We start from the raw sequence: 18645 nt of genomic DNA, 5'->3' as shown, positions 1-18645 counted from the left end.
CTGGGTATTCAACCCTGAATTAGGCATTATGATATAGAAACTTTCCATCATGAGAATACTTTCTAAGTTCAGAAAGGTCCTCCCATAGCGATCCAATGCAGACCTTTGGTGCATATGTATAACTTTACTTTTTATATACACCGCCTTAAGATTTGTATCCATCTGATAAGTGAAAAGATAAGCATGCTTGCGGGTACAAAACACGCTCTTTGAACTTTGTACCAGAACGGACACATGCTTTACTTGATTCACCTTATTCCATATTGAAACCCGAGTCACTTTTCCTTTAAGATGAGGCATTGACGGGCCGACACGTCAGCAGAAGCAACTCAGTTTCCGTCATTTAAGGCGTGGTACACCAGCCGGCCGGGTCATTCACCACTTCCAACGGCTGCGGGACGCCAATTGATATCCTGAACGCGGCGCCCGCAGGTTGATGATACGGCTCAACTTTTATCATTTTCGGTAAGCGAACGGCCCCCCGGCCCCCACCCCTGCCCTTTTTTCCCCCCCACCCCCCATGCCCTCCCTTTCCCTGGGTAGTTACACCTATAATCAAATTACCATATAATCGTTGGTAATGGGTGGTGTTTTATTTTTTCAGTATCGAAATCACATTTTTCAACGGCTGTGAGACGCCATCAAATATTCTGAACGTGGCTCCCACAGGTTGACGGCACTGTTCGTCTTTTATCACCTTTTGGTAAGCAAGCTGCTCCGCTCTTTGCAATTTTGCATCGGCAATTTAATCTCTCATGGAACTATTTGTAATTGGTGGTTTATCGTGTTTTCCACCTCTAGCACCGAAAGAACATTTGCGGGACGCCAGCAGAAATCCTATGTGCGGCTCCCGCGTGTTTGTGATACTGTATAGTCTTTAGCATATCCGGTAAACTAGTTATCCTTGTGCTTGAAAAAAAGCTGCCTCCACCATCGAAAGTGCACCCGCTTTTTTATCACCTATGAATTTGTTCGTAACTGGTGGTTTTTGCATTTCCACCCTTAGTACCGAAGATAATATTGCGGGACGCCAACAGATATCCTGAATGCGGCTTCCCTCTGATTATGCCACTGGTCACCTTTAATTATATTTGGTAAGTTGCCTTTACATCTGAAATTGCATTAGCAATTTAAATCAATCTTGGTTCTACTTTAAAATTAGAGGCTGGTCTTATCTTTATTTTTAGTACCAAAGACCAACGGTTTACTTCTTCGAGTACCCTGACGTAACTTTTCGTCCATTAACATATTCGGTAAGATCCTGGGATCTCCAGTAGAACATTGCATTTTTAATAGTATCCGTACATAGCATGGCGAGTTAGAGTTTCGTTGCTAGTTTACTTTATTATAGTATTATTGTTGGAGGAACGCACATCAGTGCCTTTAGTGCATGTAGATAAAGATAGGCACACAAGTTACTCCACCACTGCATTAATTGGGAGAGTTTAGTGGCTACTTTCCATGTGGCCTTCCATTTCATTAGGTTAGAATCGGTACTGGGTTCACAAGCGTGATAAAAATCCACCATTAATATACACTTTTAGTTTTTATGTGTGTGTATTACTGATATTATAGATACCGTGTAGACTCGATCCGCAATGTAAACCACAGTCATTGCTTTTTATTGGCTTTTGAAATTAAATTTTGAAATTTAGTTAGAGTTTAATCCGGTTGAACAAAAGACAGAAGTGAACCCCCCATAGAATGAGACACCCCTATTCCCCTATACACATGTGATACCTATTATTAGTGATAGTCTCTTCACAACAAGCTCCAAATTATTGGTATCACAATTGATTTCAACATATGTGAAGTTGATCTACAGGTCTAAGAATCGGAAGTCTAGTAAATTGTCATGTATTTATAACAACTATGTTCTTACCATTTTAGATCATACTTTCAGTCGGGTGAGGTGTAATTCCACCCAGACGATAGGTCTTGCAACACATATAAGGAACAAACAGTGAACACTCATCCCGTGTTCTCTTTGGGTAAGGCAACAATAAATTGATTCAGCCCCTATACTCATGCACTGTCCATTCTCTGTTGCCAGTAACATCAAATTACTGGTCTAGGTTAAGATGGGGGAACAAATTTTGTACTCCCAGAGTCTCAATTTGTAATACCCTATCAGGACTTCTTTCCATTTAATTCAAATACCACTGCTCAAATATAAAATGATTAGTTTGTATCTTATGTGGCTACATTATTTAGCTGCATTTGTAGGGAGTTTTTGATATGTAAGCACAGCCACATGTACATGTATTGTTATTTGCATAATGGGAATTTGACACGACTCCTTCATGTTTTTAATTTATTTTATATATGTCTTCCAGATTTGATTGTGGCTCCTGATGAAGGCGTTCTCGTGATAACGCCGAAACGCGCGTCGATGACTTATATTGTTCGCCACTGTTTTACTATTTTTTGTGTAATTGTGTTATAAATACATTATTTATATATGATTGATTGTTTTTATAATTAATTGGTCTTCATGGTTTTGCATTAAATGTTTTTAATATGAATATGTACATTTAGAAATAAATTTAATCTGGTGCTTTTTAATTGGTTGTTGTGCTCTTCATACTTTTCCTCCCTGGTTGTATTATCAATTGTCTATTTTTCTCACAAGGTTTATTTCCCTGTATTACAAATTCAGTTTTTGAACAGGGGGTCCTTGTTATTTACACTTACGTGAGATAATACCACGTTTCGGGTTTCCGGTCACGATTGAATCAGACAGAGGCACGCATTTCCAGAATAAACTTCTGCAGATGATCTGCGAAGCTCTGGATATTCGCCAGAAGCTGCACTGTGCATATAGACCTGAAGCTTCAAGGCTACTTGAGCAAGTGAATGTAACAATTAAGAATAGAATTGCAAAAATGTATTTGGCAACAGGAATGAAATGGCCTGACGTTTTGCCGCTTGTCTTGATGACATTGAGAAGCATACCTGACAGAAAAACTGGATTAAGCCCTCATGAGATTTTGATGGGGAGGGTGATGAGACAGGCCTATGTACCAGTTAATAAGCTATTAACCATTAATGATGACATCATACTGGATTACTGCAAGAATCTGTCTGATGTGGTAACTTCTGTGCTCCACCAGGTGGGAACTGAATCAAATTCCAAAGAGAAAAATCCAGCTCATGACTTAGTCCCTGGGGACTGGGTAAGAGTGAAAGTTCATTGTAGGAGGAATTGTTTGGTACCAAGGTGGCAAAGACCATGTCAAGTAATCTTGGTCAGTACTACTGCAGTCAAGTGTGCTGGATTGAAAAGGTGGGTTCATGCGAGTCACACAATCCGTGTGCCAGAACCTGAATACCCATACGACGGTGACAGTACAACTGACTCTAATCCTGAAGGACCCAGATATTGAAGATCGACAAGAACGTCGACATCTGGAAGTATCAGAAGCCAGTTCTGCATCTGAAGGTGAAGGTGACAGGGAGATTGTTGAAATACTAGATTCAGAAGATCAACTTGAAGATCGAGAATCGGTAGAAGTAAGCACCAGTAAAGACGCAAAAGAAAGTGAAAAGAAAGTTGCTGAAAAGAAGAAAACTGAACCTCAAACTGAAGACTCTGAAAGCAGGAACAGAAATCCTGAAACAGGGGAAGAGGAAGTAACTCATGATAAAAATGAGATTCCAAGTACCAGTTATGAAGGTGTTCCTAACAGAGTAACAGTAGAGAAAACTAAATCTAATGAAGATAAAGACATAAAGTCATAATTAATGATGCAGTAGAAGATACTGAAAGTGAAACTGATGACAGTGCAGACGAGACTCCATTAAGAAAAAGCACAAGAAAAAGAGCTTGGAGAGTGGAGCATAATACAATAGAGCTGAAGACTAAGAAAGTCTGCAAAGGAGACAACTGGCCTAAAGGAGCTGGAGGATTGAAATTCAAAATAGTGAATACAGCAAAAGAGCAAGAAGATGAAGTGAATGAGATTACCAGTCAAAAGGAAACATTGGGAAAGAAAATAGAGACTATTCAAAGGCCAAAGAAAGTGAGACGTCCAAATCAGAAGTACAAATCACCTGAATGGACATATATTGTCCTGCCACCAATTGTTGAAGTAAATAGCAGTCAAGAAAATCTGTACGACCCAAAGCCAATTGGGAAAAGTGAGTAAAGAAGTCAATTAAGGGATAAAAGTTAGTTGCTCAAAGTATATGATATAATAGCAAAAAGCCTGAAGTCCTGTGAGATGGTTTCTGTAAATATAGAAGAGGTCAGAGTTGACATAAGGTCAAAGAAAACTTGTTAGAAAAACTTAAATATAACCTAATATAGAATAGAAACTGACACAAAGTTGAAGAAAATTTTGTTAGAGTGCTGAGTAGTGTGAAACTTATAGGTGACATAAGGTCGAAGAAACACTTTTAGGGAAAATGACAATGAATAATCATCGAACAAAATGCTCTATTTTTAGAAAATGGTGTAGATGTTTTACCATTTGTATGAGTTTGTTAGTGGTAATATGGACAATATTAGCCATTGTGATTCCTTTTCAAATTAATTTTAACAAAATTAAAACCGAATGTAAGCTCAAGTAAGCAAGTTGAGAAAGGAAAAGTACCTGAGACTCATGTATATAATCCAGAATTGCATCAAGATAAGTCTATTAGTGATTATAGTAAAAACAGTTTTTCAAAATTACTGCTTGAATATATTAAAACTATGAATGTAGATGACTGCTATGTGTGTGTAAAATTACCAGCATCAGTGTCAGAAGGGGTGGCCTATCACCATCTTCCTCTTACATATGGAGTAACTTGTAGTGTAATTGCAAGCTTGTTTTATAAAACTGGAAAGCTGGAGTATCAACATTCCAATGTGGATGAAATATTTGCAAAATAAAAAATTGACAATACATTGAATGAGGGAAAGCATGCAGAAGTAATGGGAGAATATTTCTTAGAAGTAGATGAATTGAAACATGAATATGCTTTTACTCATAATTTGACATGTAAAATGAGAGTTGAGGAGAAAACCTTTTTAGGCATGGTCGAAGAAAGAAGAATTGCTTATAAACCTAAAAAGAAAATGGACCATGAGAAATCAAAGTATTATATGTTTGATGATGAGAATATTGAGGGTAAAAATGTGAATGTAGCAATAAATATAGATGCACCAATTATGGGAAAATGTTGTATTAGAAGAGACAACACAATGTATGACAATTATTTTGTGGGTGTAAATCAATGTGAAGATACCTATGGAATTTTAGGGGGTTGGGGATTTAAAGGAGGAAATTATCCTTTTTTTCCTGGAATTTATTTTATTTGTGGGAACAGAGCCTATTATAGATTACCTAACCACTGGTATGGGACATGTTATGTGGGTTTGGTCTTTCCTAAAAATTTTCATGTAGATAGCGGTAGTAATGGAAAGCATGAGATAGGTACAGTTCTTAGTCGAAAAAGAAGAGAAACTGTGTTAGAAATAATAGGTGATGTGTTTGGAGCACTGATACCAGCAGTGGAAATTTCGTTCAACGCAAATAGAATTAGAAAATTGTCCACAATTGTGGATCGATTATCAACAGATACTGCAGGAGGATTCTTGATGGTGAATACTGAAATGATTGCTATGAGGACTATGGTTTTGCAAAATAGACTTGCTCTTGATATAATTTTAGCAAAAGAGGGAGGAGTCTGTGGGATCCTGAAAGTGCAACATTGTTGTACTTATATCCCAGAGAAAAGTCAGAATATTGAAAAGTATATTATAAACTTTACAGATTTGCATGGAGAAATTGAACGACTGGAGGTTGAAGGTGTCCTTGAAAAGCTGGGTAAAAGTTTCTCAGCAATTAAACATTGGTTTCAAGAAATAGGTAGTTCAATTATAGGTAAAATACTAATTCCAATAACAGTTTTAGTAAAAATGGCCAAGTAAAATTTTCATCTGGTGATAAAATCACCAGATGAGGGAATTGATGAAGTGAGGTGGCAAAAACAAAATTTTGTGTACCCCTCATGAAGTCAATGTCCCATAACAATAATGTTTACTAATTGCATGTTTTGTGAAAATAATCAACTATAGAGTAAGATGCACACGTTATTTCATTATTATTTTACACGGGGAATACTAATTCTGCTTATATGTCGCAATAATACTAGCTAATATGTATTGTTATTGTGTTGTGGATTAATGCATAGCTTCAATATAAACAAAGCGCTATTTAAATGTGCTTTTGTGTATGTTTTGTGAAAAGAGAGGGTCGATTATGTAAGTATAAAACGCATTTGTGTGGCATACTGCTAGGTAACGACTAATGGGAAACATTAGCATGGTGGGAGGTAAACAGAAGGGGTTTCATTACTATAATTAACATGGATTTTTGTTTGTTTCTATGATAGTTCCGAATGTGGCCCGTCAGGCCTAGTGAGAAAATGGCCGCTCTGACTGTGCTTGAGGGAGAGTTCAAGGTTACCTCACCCGGAATCTAGGATGGGTGCCAAGCATGAAGGATCGGATGCTCAAACCATGGGAAAGAAGAGCAATGTTACTAAAATGTGATGTGCCTAGGCCACGGACTGTCTAAACAATAGACTTTTATAATATTAGCTGAATCATGTGAATAACAAATGCTGTAATGGTAAGGAAGTACTCATCTACCCGAATTTGTCCAATCAGAACACAAGATGGTGATATTAATTGCTTTTTTAGATAGATTAAGTTGAGAAATAAGGTATAAAAACCCCTGGACTTGTAAGGTTGGGGTCGATTTTTCCATTTCCATTGGAGATGCTGCCCGTTTGCTGACCGATTCCTGGACGTAAGAACTCTTATGTTTTTCCTATTTGTTTGCTTTGCAAGACTGTTAGGATAAGATGAGGGTGTTAGTCAGGGAGATTGAATTTGGAACTATCTGGTCTTTGCTAAACTTTACTGAATTCTATAATAAAGCGATTTTTCTGAGCTCTTAAAAAAATTGATCACATTTTTGAAATAAAGTTTAAGAATTATTAAATAAAGAATCAATAAATGCATAATGTCGGACATACTAAAAGTTTGCTTTGAATAAAAATTAGAGAAATGAAGAATTAAAAGCTGGTCTTTGTTTCTTCCTACGCCTAATTTTCGTTCTAGCAGATCCTTTGCCATTATGGTGGTGTGTCTGTATAAAAGTGTTTAATATGAAATCATGGTAAATTGTTTTGAACTTTTAGTGTAAATATGAAATAGGTTTTAGACGCTCCACCAAATGTTACAGCATTTCTCCATTGTGATTCACCAGAAGCCTTGAAGCCAAGTGTAAGTGAACAGGGTAAATGCGCAGTGTTATGGGCCCCACTAGTGCATGTTTTGAGTGTTTAAAGGTTTCAGGGGAATGGTGAGTATTAATTAGAAATAATTTCTGGAGCCGTGCTGTAGCAAAGCCGTTAGGGAAATTAAAAAGTACATGTGTCGCAGCCTGTCTCCGCTACATTAGGCCATCGAAAGAGCAAAATCACAATAGAGGCAAAGCAGGGACAAGCTCGAGTAGACTCAAAAGTGCCAATGTGGAAGCAAAGTACGCATAGCACTGCACTGCAGGACCCGCACATGCCCAGAAGTTAGTGGGAAGGCAGGGTACGCTAAGCGCTGAACTGTACCACAAAAAAGTGCCCGGAAGTTGGTAGGAGGCAAAACCCGCTTAGCACTGCACTGGAGTACCCACAGGATCCCAGCAGCTAGTAGGAAGGGTCAAAGTAGGGACAAGCCAGCGTCGACTTTCCAACACCAAAGAAATAGAGGTGTGTAAACACGGCGAAAGCTCCCAGGCCACAAAGTGAAGTAAAGTAGCACAGTACCTTGAGAGTGATGAATAAATTCAGCATAAAATTGAAAAGATGTTGAGGCTGTTGGGTCCTCCTTCTTTCCAGCTGCCGACTACGCCAGTGTAAGATCCTCATGTAGCTGAAAGGATTACGCAGGATACAAGGATGCGATGAAAGAGTTCAGGTTTATTCCAAAGAGAAGGAAGACTCATCCAAGCCCAAGCCAGTCTGGGTAACAGCTCCATGCATTTGAACCAATACATTCTAACACATAGGAAACACTGTACAGAACACAACCATGAGTACATGGAACCATAGGTAACCATGGCACCATAACATCAGAGACTGGTGAGTCTCAGATGTCATAGGTTTGCAGCGGCGGCAACGAGGAGGCGGCGGCAAGGAGGAGAGACACCAAGGCGAGGTGGAGGACGGCCCACAGACACCACCAGAGAGCAGGTAAGTGGGTTTTATCTTTTTTTGGCACAGGGCCTGACCCGCGAACTCCGCTCCGCCATGGAGTCGGAGTTTTACATCAACTCTTCGTTCCCAGCTGGCGGAGCGGAGTACGCAGCCTGCTCCTAATATAGATATGTCAAGGGTCAAACTCCGCACACAGCGGTAAACTTGCATAATCAAAGTGTTAAAAGACTCAGCCAGGGCAAGATCCTACCATACCCAAGAAGGGTGTTGCACAATACGCAATCTAAGTACATACAATATAACAATCTTAACAGAGGCAACTTAACCCCCTCCCCCATAAAATCAAACAAGTCTTCCCTAGGGATACTCACATTGTCCTGAATCCCTGGAGCCAACTTTGTTCACAATATATGGTTCTGTGATGTGCTTTCAACCTACTGGGCAAAGATTGTTGCTATTTTAAATCTTGGCACCAAATTCAAATATTTCCTACACTTGAAGCCTGCATATTTAACCCTTTCCCAAGCCACAATATGGATAGAGCAGTAGGAAGTTTATGGATTTTGCTTTACTCCTTGCAAGGCGTACATTCAGAATGACTTCAGAAAGCACTTCTTCCTTATGTTAATAGATGGCTTACTGCATCCATAACCGGTTAGAGCAGAAGTAAGCACTTGCCGAAGGAGGAACGGGCAGGACTGCGGATTTTTCCTATTGCTCTTAGATGAGATGCTTGCTTGCTTGAAACTCCCAAGGTGTAGCCTGAAAAACGACTTTCTTGATTCTGTTGTATACCTTCTGGAATGGTAATGTTGTGACTGACATCTATGAGCGGGCTTGAATAATGGGATTCTGGATGACAAACTGAGACACGGGTGTTATCTGGCGGTCGATAGGGTGGGGGTGGAGCTATACTTGAGGTATCAAATGTACCAAGAGATTAGCTTGTGTTATTACTAGTTGATTTAAACCCTGGCTGAGGCCTACTAGCAAATCGTGTGACATTTTCAGCATTTTTCCCGAACTGCCGCATTTGCCGTCAAATCTTTTCAGTCTCGCCGCTTATCGACCAGAGGAGGGAGCCATTGTACCATAGTTTGTGTTTTTGTTGCTAAGCCCTTCTATATTGGTTACGCAAGAGTCTCTTGCGAGGGTGACTAACTTGCAAATGTAATTTCGCATGGTAATTTAGAAGCGAGCAAGAGTCAATAGCTCAGCCTCAGAAACATAGAAATTCAATCTCGCCTCATAAAATAGAGTTGCAGTAGAAGGACTGACTCATACTTTTTGGCGTTTGAATTAAAATATCCCTTCGGTGACGAGTGTAGGCAACTCTGTGTCACTGCTCATGAGAGACAGACCAATCAGATGTTAATAACATTAGAAAATGCCACTTCTGAAGTATACTGCCCAATCCTTCCTCCATTTAAAATTATATCAATATAGTTTTCACTTTCTCTCAACAAATGAACAAGACGTTGATTGTGATGTGATTAAATTGTCAACTATGCAAGCAGAAAGCTCCAGGGGCATATTTATAAGCCCCTATCACCACCACAACGTCACTTCTCAGGACGTTGTGGTGGCCATAGGGGCTTCACCTTATTCACATGGCAGTGGCCACTTAACCTGGCTTAACGTCGCCTTGTGAATAAGTCCCCCTTTCACGTTATACTTGTGAAAGGAGTGGGCATGGGTGCAGTGGCGTCACTAGGGTTGGTGTCACCCGGTGCAGGTAACTCATGGTGTCACCCCCTCACAACCTACCGGATGGACCATCTTACCCTCTGCCTGCACCATGTCCCCTCTGCCTGCACCATCTCCCCTCCGCCTGCACCATCTCACCCCCTTCCTGCACCATCTCTCCCTTAGCCTGCACCATCTCACCCTCTGCCTGCACCATCTCCCCTCTGCCTGCACCATCTCCCCTCTGCCTGCACCATCGCTCCCTTTGTCCACACCATGTCCCCTCCGCCTGCACCATCTCTCCCTCTGCCTGCACCATCTCTCCCTCTGCCTGCACCATCTCCCCTCCACCTGCACCATCTCTACCTCTGTCTGCACCATCTCTCCCTCTGTCTGCACCATCTCTCCCTCCACCTGCGCCATCTCTCTATCTGCCTGCGCCATTTCTCCCTCTGCCTGCACCATCTCCCCCTCTGCCTGCACCATCTCCCCCTCTGCCTGCACCATCTCACCCTCTGCCTGCACCATCTCCCCTCTGCCTGCACCATCGCTCCCTTTGTCCACACCATCTCTCCCTCTGCCTGCACCATCTCTCCCTCTGCCTGCACCATCTCCCCTCTGCCTGCACCATTGCTCCCTTTGTCCACACCATCTCCGCTCTGCCTGCACCATCTCTCCCTCTGCCTGCACTAACCCTCCCTCTGCACCATCTCTCCCTCTGCCTGCACCATCTCTCCCTCTGCCTCCACCATCTCTCCCTCCGCCTGCGCCATCTCTCCCTCTGCCTGCACCATCTTCCCCTGCCAGCACCATCTCCCCCTCTGCCTGCACCATCTCACCCTCTGCCTGCACCATCTCCCCTCTGCCTGCTCCATCTCCCCCTCTGCCTGCACCATCTCCCCTCTGCCTGCACCATCTCTCCCTCTGCCTGCACCATCTCACCCTCTGCCTGCACCATCTCCCTCTCTGCCTGCACCATCCCTCCCACTGCCTGCACCATCCCTCCCTCTGCCTGTACCATCTCCCCCTCTGCCTGCACCATCTCCCCTCCACCTGCACCATATCTCTCCCTCTGCCTGCACCATCTCCCCTCCGCCTGCACCATCTCACCCTCCCCTTGCCAATCTAGGACACAATTGAAATCTGCAGTCCAATTAATTCTAGTCAACATTCAAAGAGTACGTGTTCACTGAGCATGTGTCATTCCCATGCAGCAGCCCAGCCACAATTAGATTTTGACCACTTGCTTTCCTTATCATCAACAGCACCCTAAAAGGAACCCCAGCCACTATCCAAGTTACTAACCCCAGAGCGTAATTACAGTATGTAGTGGCAAACAGGTGCCCTCTCCATTTCTTGCCCAATTTCTCCACCAAAATGTATGTCTCCTGTAACAGTGCGATCTGACTTTTATAGTTCAGGAGATGAGTACAACCTTGGGCACTTGGGCAATTATTTAGTCACCTAACATTCCAGGTTATTAATATCCTTTGCATCGTGGTTGCAATGCTGTAGGGGAGGGTCCTGCACATAACTCACCCCTTCTGAGTTCGGAACGTGATCTGGTTTCATTATCTGACTCAATCATGGTTGACCTTAACTTGCACCTAGGTACTGGTCAAGCACTACCACATGCCAGCTTTTTTGGTGCTATTTTTATATTTCAATTTTAAATTTCAGTAACTCCGATTTTCTCTTATTAGATTCTTGTCTTTCGAGTGTTATTTTGTTTATTGAAATGAAATCTACGTTTCTAAATTGGTCTGGATTTTTCTTGAGCTCTCTTTAAAATTATTTCTAATTTGGTATTGTATGAATAGTTTACACTTTGCCCCCAGGTTAAACCCGTCTGCCCCGTGCCAAAACTACCAGGGGGTTGAACTCAGGTATTTAGTAACATATGTGGTTCAACCCGACTAAAGTTGTGGTTATTGCTTGCGAGGAACACTCACTCTCTCAACTAACACCCCAATGTATTAAAAGCTGCTTTATTTGTGAAGATTTCACTTAAGAGGGTATGAAAAATGCGTCTGTCAGCTCTTTTAAAATGTGCACCGTGTTCCGCGATTTGGGGTAAAAACTATTTGCACAATACAGAAAGAAAAGGTGCGAACAAATAATTTCTGCTTTTTTCTAATAGTGCAGAGTTTACATTTTGTAGCCCAACATTTCATTGGGTGCTGGGCACTAACTGTACGAACCCAGGTGTCACCGAGGGCAATGGGCACCTGACTCATGCTCATGGTAACATCTTTTACTAAAGCAGTTCGACACTGCCTGAAAATTGCTGCACTGAGGAGTGACTCCCAAGACTGTGCTTAAATAAACCCTTCGTCTCTGACGTCACCTCCCGTAGCTGATCGCATGAGTCACAGTCACAGAACAATTAAACCCTTCGTTGTTGTGTGACTGTGACTCATGTGACGGTGTGATGTGCAGAATGAAGATGGCGGATGGATGGTGCACATGCGATCAGCTACGGGAGGTGACGTGGTGCGCTTCTTACTAGTCAGTCAGTGTGAGTGTAATAGATTGGTGTCACCCCATCTGGGGTGTGCGGTCCGCACCCCCCGCACCCCCCTAGTGACGCCACTGCATGGGTGTTGTGGTTGGCGTTCAACCGCAACACCCATTGACTTTGACGCTTCCCCATATTTACAAGGGCAGCGTAAATATGGGGCAGAGCCAAAATTAAGACCAGGGAAAACCTGGTCTTAACTTGGCGAAACGAGGAGAAATTTTAATTTCTCCTTGTGTTTGCTGTTTCTATGTGTGTGCATTGTGCAGTACACATAGAAACAGCAAAAGGCTATTGATTGTTTATGTGCAGGAAGGTCCCCCCTTCCTGCACATAAACAATCTTTAAAAAAAATTATGTTTTGCAACTTCTATGTGTGCTGCACTAAGCAGCACACATAGAAGTTACAAAACACCATTTAAAGATAGTTTATATCTAGGAAGGGACACTTTCCTGCCCATAACAAATCTTCCCCTCAAAGCAGATACCCTTGCACCTGTGTTGGCGCTAGGCTGCTAAATTTAGCTCCAGTGCAGGGGGATATGCAGGGCTGCACCATATTGTTGTAAATATTGCGCAATCTTGTGTTTCAGAAGTGGCGAAGCGCGGAGTTAAGCCACTTCTATTGTACATATTCCACGCGCTTTCTTAATCCTGGATTGCATTCGATCACCTTTGCCGCGATTATGCATTGAGCACTGTAGCATCTCTGTATGGCGTATTACTCTGTTCTTTTATGAGTGAGGTATGGGAGCAACGAGTGCGGGAACAACAAACTCATGAGTTATTTTTCTGCCAGAAAATCCAGACAATAAAATGGATCTCAGGATGGGGGCCTACGTGCTCCGCCTGGCCACATCCCCTCTTCCATCAGCCATCCTCCTCTCTACTCCAGATTATTCACCTGCTCAGAGCATTGGGTAGTGTGAATGCAAATCCCACAGAACTGTAAATTCCATGCAGAATTTTTCCCGGAAAAAAAACAGGACTACGCAGTAGTCCGGATTTCCTTGGGATTAACTCGTAATAAGCGTAGTTAGGTGTGGTGATCCTGTCAAGGATCATTCATTCCAGCCTTCTGGTATTTCAACATTTAACTACGCTTAACTCATAATTGGGGCCTCTAATTCATCAGAAATATATTTATCTGAACATGCACTGTCCCCACATCTTCCAAAAATGCAACTGGCGTGAAAAATGCTTGATGTCCATAGCAGGTACTATAAAACACAATCCACTTTGATCCTAAAAAAGTGAAGGTTTTCTGTATTCCAGCAGAAACCATTCACTCAGACTATCCACACAATTCAATGTGTGTGAGTTTACTGGTGACACGATTTGTAAATATATGTATGTTTTTCTACCAGTGCTTAAGTCATCCCTTCTTCTCAGCAGTATCTGCATGCATGCATACGTTATTGATCTTTACAAACCAGAACCAGAGCAGTACTATTTCGCCTTACTCAGTTGGCAGAAACAAGAGTAGAAAAAAACCTACACTTTTCATGTTTTTAAAAAATATACATATTTTGAAAAATAAATGAAGTACATTAACGGTGGCTTTTAACCAAGTGTTTTTATGTCTCACCAACTAGCTGTCTTTTAAGTGAAGGACTCTTGAGGACAGTACCAAAATCTGCAGTGGGCTAAGACCCCGCCCATTCGTTACCACTATTTGGCTTTGTCACTATCATTTACTTACTTTTCATTTGGTGGTTGCCATCCTCTTCCCTTGTTTGCCCCTACACTGGAGTATAACATCTAAACCAGGTTTTTGATTGTTTTTTTTGTATTCTTCCAATTCCTAATTTTATGGAACTACTTTTTCTACTCCATTAAGCCCTACAAGAGAGTGCATGTTGTTTCTTGCTCTCTCTCGTGCTGCTTCCACCCTCAAATCCCTACCCCTATTGCTTCCCCTTCAACCGCCCTAAAACGTTCCTTTTGTTGGTTCCTACCCTTTGTGGTAAAACTAAGGGGTTTATTTACAAGCCCCTTGCTCCGCGGGTTCATCACTTTTCCTATGTTAAAAGTGAGGCACTGGTGGCGCAAGAGGGTTGTAAATAAGCCCCTAAATTCTTTCATTTTTATGGATTTATTTATTTTTGGAAGGCTCAGCATCAGCTCTCATCTGCTGCTGTACCACTCCACAGTCCATAAAGCACTTTGCACACATCCATTGCACCATCGCACCTCCCACCAGCTTGTGCATCCCCTCACCTGCCCTCCTTTTTTCCCCCACCCTGGTGGCCTATTACATATTTTTTCTTTTTATTATAATTTTTTGCTGGGTTGCTTCGCATTGCAAAAAGCAATTTCATTAAAAAAAATAATTTGTGTTGGACAGGCCTCGTGCACGGGCCGCTCCCTCCCCGCATAGGAAGACCCGAACACCGGCTCTCCCAGTGTCACCAGAAGAACCACCCCGACGACCCGCCGAAGCAACCTGCAACCCGTCCCCAACGGGACGCCTGCTCCCGAACACCACGACATCGGCCGGCCCGGGCCACCTTCAGCAGCAATGCCCCGGCTCCGCCGCCATCTTGGACACTGCATCACGAGGCCGCGTGGCCTCAGCTCGACCCCAACCCAGAGCCTGGCCAGGCCCCGACATCAAGGCACCACCCTCCACCCAGGAGGTGAAGAGACCACTTGGCAAGTCAACGGGAGAAAGGAGTGTCGATGGCTCTCCCCCACCAGGTGCCGATCGCCCCAGCCTCCCCGGGCGCTGGCTCCACCCCCCTGCTGGGTGTCTGGACTCCCTCATCCCGGACCTCCCGACCTCCAAGCGCGAGGGTCCGGACATCAAAGGAGGCCAGACCTATAACTGGGGCAGCTCCAGAGCAGGAAGGAGTTGTATCCTGGAGTCGAGAGACACCATGAAGAGCTCATCCCTGACGGACTGCTGGCGCTGCCTCAGCCCTGCCTTGTGAATCATTGATCCTGCCTGCTGGCGCTGCCGCGGCCCTCTGCAACCTACACCTTCGACGGGACCTGCTGGCGCTGCAGCGGCCCATCCTTGTGAACCATCGATCCTGCCTGCTGGCGCTGCCGCGGCCCTCTGCAACCTACACCTTCGTCGGGACCTGCTGGCGCTGCCGCGGCCCATCCTTGTGAACCATCGTCGGGACCTGCTGGCGCTGCCGTGGCCCATCCTTGTGAACCATCGTCGGGACCTGCTGGCGCTGCCGCGGCCCATCCTTGTGAACCATCGTCGGGACCTGCTGGCGCTGCCGCGGCCCATCCTTGTGAACCATCGCTCCTGCCTGCCGGCGCTGCCGCGGCCCTTCTCAAGTGAGACTTGTCATCCTAGCCAGCCGGCGCTGCCGCGGCCCGACCTTCCCGATCTCCGAGCTCGAGGATTGTGAGCTACCCATCTTGCCACCCCGTACCAGACCGGTACCAAGACTGTCCCGCTACCCTTTCCCCCTCAAAGACTAGAATTGAGAGGACCTTCGTGTCCTGACCTCACTGTACCGTTGATACCTCTGCTTTAAGAATCGTATATAAAGAGTGTTGACCTCATCCTTGTGTGGTGTCCATCTGTGGGGGGGAAGTTACTTGTCTGTACGATCGCTGGAGACGGCCCTCACCGGAGGCCTCTCCCCCTGTCCTCGGCCGACCCTCCAGGTCCCCGTCTAACATTGGTGGCCAGCGGCGCGATCCGAACCAACGCGTAATCGTACAGAGAGTGACTCACCCCACGGCTCAACCACAATGACAACCAAAGAGAGCGGATCCACGGAAAAATTCCAGATGGAGAAATTAGAAGAGTATAACCACAGGGAACTAAAGCAGTTCTGCATAGAACTAGGCATTGCTACCACAGGACTGAGCACAAAAGACGACTTCAAAAAAGCCCTAGAATCTTGGGCGGAGACGGGTACGACCGTACCCCAAAACCAAAACATCGAGACGCCAGAAACAAGCACCACTCCGGCAGAAGGAAGGAGATCGGGTCTCTCCCCGGAGGAGATCCGAGAACGAGAGAAAAGCAGACTCCATGAATTAGAGTTGGCACGACTTCGGTTGGACGGAGAACTGAAATTGGCGGAACAAAAGATAACATTGGAACACTTGCGGCTCCGAGAGGAGCGGGAAGAAAAGCAAAAACAGAGAGAGTTAGAAGAGAAAAAACTGGCCTACGAACATGAGCGCAACCTAGCAGAAATAGAGGTGCGGAAACAAAATAAAGACCTCGGGGTGCCCGAGCGCCCGAACACTCCTGGCCCTGCAGACCCTAAAGTCCACATCCCCAAGGATGTTGTCCGAGAATATTATAGGAATGACGATATCCAGCAATGGTTCAAGGCATACGAGATAGCCATGACCTCCCACCGGATTTCCCGAAGTGACTGGGAAGCCGGGTTATGGGGGAGGTTCGTCAACGAAGGGCGCGACGCCCTGCTGCAACTGCCAGACCATCAGATGACGTCCTACGACCACATGAAGGCAGCCCTCCTCACTCGATACGGACTCACGCCCGAGATGTACCGCCAGCGGTTCCGCGACTGCAAACGGATCCCGGGTACAACTTGGGTGGAGTACGTGAACTTTTTCAGCAGAGCATTCGAGGGGTGGATCAAGGGCAGCCAGGTAACCACCTACGAACAATTCTTTAACCTCATTGTGTGGGAGCACCTCTCCAACAATTGCTTCGTCGAGCTCAGGCAGCACATCCTCGACAGTAAACTGACTGAACCTCGGCAGCTCGCCGCCGAAGCTGACCGATGGGAAAGCACTTGAGTTTCCCGAAATGGACCCAGCGAGCCAAACAGAACCAACCAAGGTCCCCATCGCCCCCGAGGAGGAGGAGGCCAGGGACTGGGCCGAGACGCCGCCCCGGCGGCTCCCGCCAGCAACACCCCGCCCCCGGCTGGCAGGGGAACCCCCCGATGCGTCCGGGGTTCCGAGCCAACGTCACTTGCCATCAGTGCCAGCGAACCGGCCACTATGCCAACGACCCTAATTGCCCAAAGAACCAGAATCCTATACCTCGCCAGGTCGCTGCCGCCGCCCTGGGAGAAGAGCAAGCCCCAGAAGATTTTGAAGAATACGAACAGGAACAGCCCGAGTGGGAACCAGCCGCCATGTCCCTGGTCTGCCTAGGGGAGAGAGACATGATTCCGCGGGCTCCCCTACCCGCCAATACGAGAAAGTACAGCCAGTGGGTAAACACAAATGGGCGCAAGGCCGAAGCCCTACGCGACACCGGGGCCAGTGTGACGGCGGTCCGCTGTCATCTGGTAACCCCGGAGCAGATCCTGCCAAACGTCCTTTGCCCCGTCCGATCAGCCGACAACTCAGAAAGCCTGTGTCGGATGGCCTGCGTCCCCTTCGAGTGGGGAGGAGTGTCCGGAATGCTGAAGGTGACTGTCCGCGATGATGCCCGGTAGACTGCCTCCTGGGGAACGACCTCGAAAGTTCCCCCTGGGCAGCCATTGAAAGAAGAGAGCACCTGGGGATGTTGGGCCTCCCTGAATGGGCCTGCATAACGACCCGGTCCATGGCCGCCCGCGCCATCTCCAGTCCCGAAGAACCCGAATGGCCAGAGCCTCCTCCCCCGATCGTCCCGGAGGGAGAAGCCCTAAGTACCAATCTCCCAGAACAAAACAGAGAAGAGCCCGTGCAACTCCAGGACCTTCCAGAACTGGCTCAGTGGCGACAGGAAGGTGGTCCCACCCAAGAACAATTCCGACAAGAACAGAAGACCTGTCCCTCCCTCGAGGGACTCAGGCAGCAAGCCCTCGCCCAGTGCGCAGGAGACACCGCGGGGGCACACTGGATTTATTGGGACAATGACCTGCTCTACAGCGAGCAAAGAATTGCGGAGCTGGGGGCCAGTCGGGTGCTGGTGGTGCCCCTCCGCTTCCGAAACTTCCTTTTGAACTTAGCGCACGATGTCCCTCTTGCTGGACACTTGGGACAAGACAAAACTTACAACCGCCTGGTGACACACTTTTACTGGCCCAAAATGCGAAATGATGTCTCCAACCACTGCCGGACCTGCCCCACCTGCCAGACCAGCGGGAAGAGCGGCCGAAAGATTAAAGCACCCTTGCAACCCTTTCCCGTCGTCACCACCTCGTTCGAACGGGTGGGACTAGACATTGTGGGGCTCCTAGACCCCCGAACGGCCCAGGGGCACCGGTTCATCCTAGTCCTGGTGGACCACGCCACCCGGTACCCCGAGGCCATTCCTCTTCGAACTGTGACAGCACCCGTGGTAGGCC

Source organism: Lissotriton vulgaris, chromosome 10 (genome assembly GCF_964263255.1).
Source record: "Lissotriton vulgaris chromosome 10, aLisVul1.2, whole genome shotgun sequence".
Lineage (NCBI taxonomy): Eukaryota > Metazoa > Chordata > Amphibia > Caudata > Salamandridae > Lissotriton > Lissotriton vulgaris.
This window is presented reverse-complemented; position numbering follows the sequence as displayed.